Below are 9470 nucleotides of genomic sequence, written 5' to 3'. Positions count from 1 at the left end.
TTTCCCACACCTTTGCCAATAATTCATTGTGCAGCTCTAGTGCGACGCTTTACCTACCTACCAAAAAGGACGATTGTATAAAAATGCACTTTAGTGATTTAGGTTAACAAGGCATCATAATCATTATAGTTGGCCAGACAGCCCAATGTGAGCCAATGCCTTCCATGACGGTTTCCGATTTATCTTTGATCTCCAATTCTTTTCATTAATTTCGAGAAAATCAAACTCCACTGAATAAGCCCATCTCAATGGCGGCCTTTCCCGCTTTCTTGTTTCAGTGGGTCTAAAATAACCGTCGAATGGATATCACATTTCATTATTAATATCCAAGGTCTTTTTTAAATTTTTAAAAAGTGTCCGTATGTTGTTAAGAAGTAGCCATTGTAAAAAATGGTCTGTAGCAACATTTCATAATTTTGACCTATACTAACAATTAACTTACAATATTCAAAAAGGTACTTTTTTTAAATTAAAACATTTTCTTATCAATGACTTTGGATATTTTTGACTATCTATTTTGAACCGTCGACCCAATTCTGGTATTGTGACTATCAACTCCGTAACCTTAAAATTTTGAACCCAACTACGAAGACACGGTATCAAGTATTGGGCGAAACTGGTCTTCGCGGAAGATTTTAGATGGAACTAAGATGCATTTTCGTTACATGAAGAGGAAGATCACGAAAACACACTGCGGTTAACAAGACAGAGACTGAGACGTGAATAGGATCTATTGGACTTTTTTAATACTTTAATGGATTCATTCATATTTAAATGTATTTCCTACAAAGCCTTATAATTATTAAAAAGTATTCATGATACAAATATATATATATGATTGGAAAAATTTTCAAAATTTACGCTTTAAGGTTAGTGGTTCTCTACAACTGGTGCAAATAGGCACTGGTTCGTTAAGTAAAAGGTGTCTGTGTGTTAATTTTGTGTGACCAAGACATACATTGTAAAAATTCATACTGCTTATTCTTTCTCAGAAAACATTTTGACTTGATGATAAGATTTTCACGTACAAGAACTCTTAATAGTAGTTTAACATTGAACGCACTATTTGATTAGTGTAAACAATATAGATTTACAATTTTTTTTTTTATTCGGAAAGGAAGTAGCGAATGCAAATCTTAAAAATGCAATTGACGCTTTCCATACAACCCTATTTGAAGAAATTTCTCATAAAAAAACCATTTAATAGCTTTTTATTTCATCATTATGGAATTTCAATGTCTCTATTTTTTTTTTCAAAAGATACAAAAGTTCACGTAATCACAAGACTATATCCTTTCTTCATCAGTTTTCAGACAGTCTTAAAAAAAAAATTTCATACTTCAAAACCTTCGAATAGAATATAGCAATCAGCTGTTTTTTTTAATTTTATTTTCTACGTTTTTTGCTAAGAAGGCTTGAAAAAGTTCTTTTGAATTTACTTATTAGGCAAATTAAAAATCTAAAACTTGCATAGATACTATGTAAAAGACGACAAAAAATTTTTTATTCTTGTAAAAGATTCACGAATAAAATCTACAATTGTTGCAAGCATACATTTACTTAATCTTGAGAGCGACTGCAAAATGCTGTCTTTACATTCAAGGTTAACGTTAATTAGGCGATTTTCTCCACTCATCTTTCCTATAAATAAGTTTTCCAGATAGGAGTGTCAATATGCAGGGAAAATTCATTGCTTTCTAAAGATGATGCCGTTTAAAATTTGCGATAAAAACTTTTTACTCTCTATTCTCATGGTATATTATGCATATCATATCGAACGAAAGCATCGAGGGTATGTGTTTTCAGCAGCCTTATTCGATAATAATCAGTTACTATAATAATCTACATCGCTATAAGTTGAAGATAAATATCGCGTCTAATTCACTCTGTAAGCCGCACATAAAGAAAATTGTTTCTTTAGTCCGCAACGATTCACTGTTTAAGGAAATTGGCAAGTATATTATAATTAGCATATTATCTTAACTTTCCACGCTCGTGTTGTAAATAAAATGTTGGATTTTTTTGGATTGCTGTTTGTTTTATGAATGAGGACGAAATATTGATGAAATTATTAAAATCGGTTCTTCTAAATGGACATTTTCTAGAAAAAATTATTTTCGCAGTGGAATGTGTAGTGGACTGATCATAAATACACAATTCGTGGTAGAACACCGAAATCAAGATCACTGCGGTCAGTAAGTGGATGGGTGAAAACTCTGATCAGCCTGCGTAGACACCAAGAGTGCGCGCTATCTTTCCCCCTTAAACAATTTTTATGTAGAGTGCTCGTCTTTGCTCGCAGGTCATCGGGCTACCAAAACAGGGGGGGGGGATTAAAATTGCGACGCCATGTCTTCGGATCATTCTCATGGATGTTTTCCAGACCATGGCAAATAATAGTCCATTGTATAGATCTAGGGCGACGTAAATGAAGTACCTACCTATATAGAATAAATTCCAGATATAATATCTAGGTTCTGCCAACAAAGGCAATGGAGACTTTATCTTACTAATCATTGCAGGGAGGCCGTTTCTTAGTTTATCTCAACTTTTCTAGTAAATTGTTACGTAAAGTGTCACACACAATAAAATGTGAACTTTTTAAAAACAACATTTTGAACAAATATTTTTCTGTGTGACTGTTTCTTAAAAATCTGTGCATCACTGTAAGGTGCAACATTTCGTACTATTTTGCATTTTATGTTTCACTCTTTATGGCTTTCTCTTCCGTTTTTATTTCTTCATTTAGTACTTTTTCCTTATTATTTCGGAGAAAAAATAACCTTTTCTAAAAAAATAGAACTTTATGTATAGGTAAAAATATGGTTTAAAATGCTATTGCTATTTTTTTATTAGTGATTTGATTTATAAAAGAATAATTAACATTTCTTGCACTCATGGAAAGAGCCTGTGTGTCTAGGAAATTTCTATGGAGAGAAAAATATTGATGACAGTAAAAGTGTTAATACAGTTTCTTATTTAATAGAGAACATTGAATACTTTCTTATTATTTTATAAAAACAATTAAAATGAGACTGTTCATTTAACTTACGTTTAATCTGTATGATATATAGCGAAGGGAGAAAAGATCATGATAATAAAGATGTTTGGTTTAAAGAAATCTCTTAAATTTGGTAATAGCCTACGAAATCTTCAATTTCTCTACATGTNAATAAAAAAAAAAAAAAAAAAAAAAAAAAAAAAAAAAAAAAAAAGGAAAGAAGAAAAATAAAATGCGACCTCAGAAAAGTTCTTCGTTTACGTAAATTAAAAGTTAAGAATCACATATATGCTATGATTTGAGTGAGTGCCAGCTGACATTAATAACGTCACACATAGTAACACGCTAATCTCATGAAATTAATATATGTGCAAATTAGAACTATATGCAAAATGACATAATGCACAATCAAATTTTTTTAAATCTATTCACAAATAAATAAGTAAACTTTTATACCATCATAGAACTATATAGAAATAAAAGTTCTTACTAACGTAATCTGGTACTTCGTTTAGCATATAAGTTTACCGTTTTCGACAAAAAAATTTATTTTGCAATATTTGACCGTAATTCTAATTTTACTTCTAATTTCGTCTCTTACTAGAAATAATTTTGCTGTTATTCACGTTTATGATCGTTAATTTTTAAATTTCAAATTTTGCATTATTTCTAAATCCAGAATTTTCTGTAAAATTTTTTTTACTTCCAACATCCATTTTCTTAATTAAATTTTTCATCTCCATCAATCATCTAGATTTTTTAAAAAAATTTCCTGGTTCAGGCGACAAAATTTTCTAACCACGTCAATAAAAAGATATTTCATTTAACATCTCGCCAAAACAATTCGGCATTTAGTGTCTAAATTATCATGCTTCGGCGTTAATGCCCCCAACATCGAATTTCCTTCTGTATCTTTTCAAGTAAATGTTTTAAGTTCGCAAATTTTTCTTTCATACCGATTACTTTTTCTATCCATCATCCTCTTTTTTTAACGTTTTTTTCTTCTCATTTTTTAGTCCCTCATATTTTAGTCACCGTATTTTTTCGCTATGCATCTAGAGACTAAAAACTTTTTTTATATACTTTTGGAGGCTAGAGCACTTAAAGTTTGACCCTATATTTCTACTTATCCTTTACTTGATTGAATGTAGGGTTTAATGGCACAAAATCCAAAACAAGACATGCTACGCCGAACAATGCAGTAAAATATTTCGCACAGAACACTTTAGTTGTCGTATAATTAATTATAAGTGTTAAAATGGCATAAGTAGGTGAATAGAATCAGATAAAAGGTATAAATGAAATCAGATAAAATGTATGAATACGCGAATATAAAATGCATGAATTAATTGAAATAGTATGAAGGTTTGCAGAAAGGAATAAAATTGTGAATGTATTAAAAGCTTTATATATAGTTAAGAATATCATACCAACAGCATTTAAATACGTATATATAGAAAATATATACAGAACCTTAATTCTGACAGAAGAGACCAAAATGATCATTTAGTTATTTGGATATTTACCTCAAAACTCCAAGTAGGTATAGGTATAAGGTAACCTTATGTATGTATAAAGTATCCAAGTTTCATTTTTTAAAAATTACTTTAACCGTCTTAATAGCAAGCAGAGCCTTCGGACATGGAAATGTTATCGGCCCTTTAACGTGTCATTCTCTTTTAAAATAAAACTAAAAAACTTAACATACATTAAATAAAGCATTTTTAAGACATACAACAATTTTAATAAATTTTAAAAATAATTGTATCACTCCAAAAAATCCTACATCAAAAAAAGCATTTTTAAACTATGCATAGTTTTAAAAAACTTGAGATGTTTGCCAATTGCAATTCTCAAAAAATATTTAAATAAATAAATTTAAATGATGTATATAATCTTTTCTTTTGCTTATTTGTAGTTGTTCTGCTTTTGTTTTGAATAATTTAACTATTTACGGAATTAGTAATACACAAAAATTCACACAAATCATGCTTATTTCGAGAATACGAAAATCACACTTTGAATAACTTTTGATTCAATGATCGGAGTTTTAAATACTGGAGCATAATCTTAATAGTTCAAGGATGCAAAGCAAGCAAGTTAATTTGCGCTGTTCGTATTTTTAATTATGAAATAAAAAAACCTGCATAATCAAAATTTAGACACAAATTGCCAAGTTTGAACGAAATCAATCGAATTGTTCTTAGATAAAAAATAACAAAAAAACTTTAAAAAAAAACTTCATAATTTTTATTTCAAAAACTTTGCGATTCATTATGCTCAAATTTGGGACTTCGTCATTTTTACTGACATAGTTTAAAAAGGTATAAAATTTAATGTAATTTACAGTTCAAGATTTTTTTACCATAACTGAATAAAATAACTGAATCAATTGTTCAAAAAATGTTTAGAACAAAGAATTTTTTCCGGATAAATTATCTTGCAAAAAAGTGAACTCAGCATTAAGAAACCCAAACTTCCAATCACACTTCCTGCCTTCCAGATTGTGTCCAACTCTTTCCTCGTTCATTGAATTATAGAAGAATATTAAAGGTCAAAAGTCTGAATACGTAAATAAAAAGTACGTTTATTGAAAAAAAATATTGCTTTCGTAATGTAAAATATAATATACCTGAATTAATTGGCCTTTTTAAGACTCTCAAATCACTAAGATTGAGTCCCAGTAAAGTAATGAACCGAATAGTTTAATAGTAACTAAAAAAGTATGTTAAATTATCAGAATTATATTTGAATAAAAGTATAATATCCAAAAAAAGTAGTTTTGTTTCATTCATATTCAAAAAATTTAATCAATAACTGATTTTGTAATTTAAAGAAATTTCAATTATGAATAATTGTTTCTCGTAGATCTAAATAACTGCAAAATTATTGTTTGGATAATTTGAAAAGTTATAGTTTGGAAGTGAGCAGTGTTTGAAAGATTTTACCTTCAACACAGAAATGGACACCGGTGTTTGACGCTAAATATATTTTTCTCTTACTTTGACCAAAATTAACACAAAATTATAAAAGTATGAAAAATATGTTTCATAAATATTCAGAGTTAAAGAAATAACGTCTGACTGCTAGTCCACTGCATTTGGGCGAAGTGATCCCAAAAGTTGGTCTGTCAGGGTCTGAGAAATAATGTTATTTTTATCCAGCCATAGTTATATCCAGTCCATAATTTATTTAATATTTTGATTGCTTATACGAAATTATTTTTATAAAAGTAGGAAAACTTCAGAAAATTTCAATTTAAATATATTGATGAAATTATGAATTAGATATGCATTAATGTTTCATAAGTATTTCTCATCAAGACTTTTAGTTCAAAATAAAATACCAAAATGAAAGGATATAGATCATGTTTCTCTCATAAATAATCTCAACTTTTATTACATTTTCCCACTGAAACCACAATTTTATTCTAATTCAATTTATACATACACCATGAACGATTTCATGGTTTAAAATATTTCAATTTTTACTATATATTTTATAAATTATAAATAGAAGTTTTCCTAATTATTGTGTATTTGTTTTCTTATATATATATGTGTATTCGTATGAGAATATTGTGTTTGTTTTCTTTAAAAAAAATGCAAATTTCTAAAAATAATTAGTCGAAAATTTTAACTAAATCAAAAAAGCTCTGTGCAATATTACTAATACTTTCATATATACTTTCTTGCAATATACTTTTTGAAAAGAATAAAATTTTAAACAAACAATCTAATTTTGAAACCAATAGCAGATATATGTTTAATAATCGTGAATTGTGAGTAATGCCGATTTGAAAAATCTGACTTTGAGAACTAAGCACAGCGATTATTATGGAATATCAAAATAATGTAATTGATTTAAATTAGAAAAATATTATAGATTAGAATGATATATTGTNATCGTGAATTGTGAGTAATGCCGATTTGAAAAATCTGACTTTGAGAACTAAGCACAACGATTATTATGGAATATCAAAATAATGTGATTGAGTTAAATTAGAAAAATAACGTGATATATTGTTAAAACATAATATTTTTCTGAATATATATCACGATATGTAAATTCCGATATAAACCTGCATCTGCAGGTAAACAACATTTTAAATCATAGTGTAAATTTAGTATTGGGATATTTTAAGTCATTATATACAGGACAATTTTTAATTGATGATTTACTTTCTATTTTTACTATTGATGATGAAATGATTTACTTTCATTTTAACGAAAGTATTGAAATAACTAAATAGTATATGGAATAAAATATTAAATAGAATGAATTGGATCATTAAGAACACTTACTTTATAACTTTCAAATTTGAAATAGTTTGTTTTGAGCGGGATTCAACGTCATTTTAAAGGGTTACCAAATACTAAATAAATTACGCCAATTCAAGAAAAATTAGAGCTTGGGAAAGTTTTGCTTCTATTTAATAGTATATAAAAAATAATAATGCATAGATTTTGTTGCAAATTTACCCGTAACAACGGTGATGGAACTTCTGCTCATTTCCCCCACTGATGTCAATTAAACTAACACTTTTAATAAAAAAAAAGAAAGGAAAGATTTTATAATTATTTTTATTAAAATATAGAGCATTGCAATGCATATTATGTATAAGAATTTAACTCAAACTGTGTGCAAAAATACTATGTCTCATTTATTTTATCATCGGCGTTGATAATAGACCATAAATTCGTGACAACCAATGCTTAAAACTTTCTAATTTTCATCACAATGGCAGTAATCAGGAAACAATGAAGAAAACCAAAGAAACCTTCTATGATTCGCCCGATGGCATAATCCATGTAGAACACTTGCGATGATAAAGAATTTTGTTGTCGAACATTAGATATAAATTTACTCCTGGTTTCGGGAGAAAATATAAATCTGGAACAATTTATCGCTAAGAATAAATATTAAGTACTCTAAAATTTGAAATGTGTCAAATGAAATTCATTCATCTAAAAAAAGTATTCTGGTGAAGCAAAAAGTAAAAAAATATATATATTTTTGAGTTTCATGAATTTCATCTTTTCTTTTTTTAAATAAAAATCGAACATTTAAAATGAAACTATTAAAACAATCACCAGATAAACTAAAAATATCTGGAGCTTAAGTCTTCATAAATTTTACATGATAAAATAAATTGTCCCTTAAAGCGATGTTCTTAAAATTAAAACGTAGAGTTGAAAATTTTTTTTTTCTTATACCAGCATTGAATAGGAAACTAAAAGGGAGATAGCGAATTTTCGATTTTAATGAAAATTCAGCATCCTTTTTAATTTAATCCTAATATAGAAAATTAGGAACCTTTTGGAGGTGAAATTTCTCATCAATGAGAAACTATTTCAGTAAAACCTTGTTACAAGGAGAAGAAAACCACGAAAACTCTCTTAGTTGGACCAAAGATTTAGAAAATATATAACCTGACTGGTTCAAAATTGAAATTATGAAACTAAGGAGTAAAAAAACAACACTTTTTGAAGAAAATTCAATTTATAGTTACTGCTTACTTATTACATTCATACGTGCTTCAGTTTAATTATAAGCGTGAATGAACTCAATGTATATTTAAATGTTCTCAAATGAGCGTCTTTTTAAGTTATGAAACCTATACACGGGTTTTAACAGCTTTATAGGAGTGTATTTTTTCGTAAAACTGAAAAGGTTTTAAGAGCTTGATGAGAGTGTGTATCTTGTTTATGAAATTCAATGAATTATTTAATGTGTTCATTAAATGTTTTAAAAGGTTTTTTATCTTTACAATTAGCATATTGTAAAAAATTGCTATAATTTTTGCAGAAAATTTCCATGCATTTTTTTTTACATTGCCGGTGTTGCAACGATAAAGGACCACGTTGGCAGGGCGTTGGATCCACGTTCGTTTGGACTGCAGCTCGAATTCGGCAAGCCGAAGTAAATACAAAGTCCTCCATGTTCCCTTATTCATGATCTTTTCTGCTAGAGCGTTTTGTTTAAAATACTTCTATAGAAAAAGAAAGGTGTGCGATCTGGGAGAGGTCGTCAATTTTATCAATGCAAATATTATAAAATATTTATCTATTAGTATTGATAGATAAATATTTTATATAATATATATTGTTGTTGTAGTCGGATATTAAAGCAGAGGGGGTGCGATTATTCTTGTTTTTCAGTGGTGCTATCTATGGCCAAGAATTTGGCATCTGCTATACTCGTTAATAAGGCGGACTCATTCATGCATTCATCCACAGATCGTAATTTTGACCTGAACCGGAGAACGATAAATCTCCAATTCAGCACCACCAGTATTGATTTTTATGGGAACATCGAGGACTTTGTGACCCATCAGATTTAGCGTGCATCAGTCACCTTTTTCTATACAAAAGTCTACGGCCTGCTGAATTCAAACTCCCCATTTCATAAGCGTAAGTCCAGCGCCCTACATACCAAGCTATCCCGGTCTTATTTTATATCTATCTAC

Source organism: Parasteatoda tepidariorum, chromosome 9 (assembly GCF_043381705.1).
Source record: "Parasteatoda tepidariorum isolate YZ-2023 chromosome 9, CAS_Ptep_4.0, whole genome shotgun sequence".
NCBI lineage: Eukaryota > Metazoa > Arthropoda > Arachnida > Araneae > Theridiidae > Parasteatoda > Parasteatoda tepidariorum.
Note: the sequence above shows the minus strand (reverse complement) of the source record.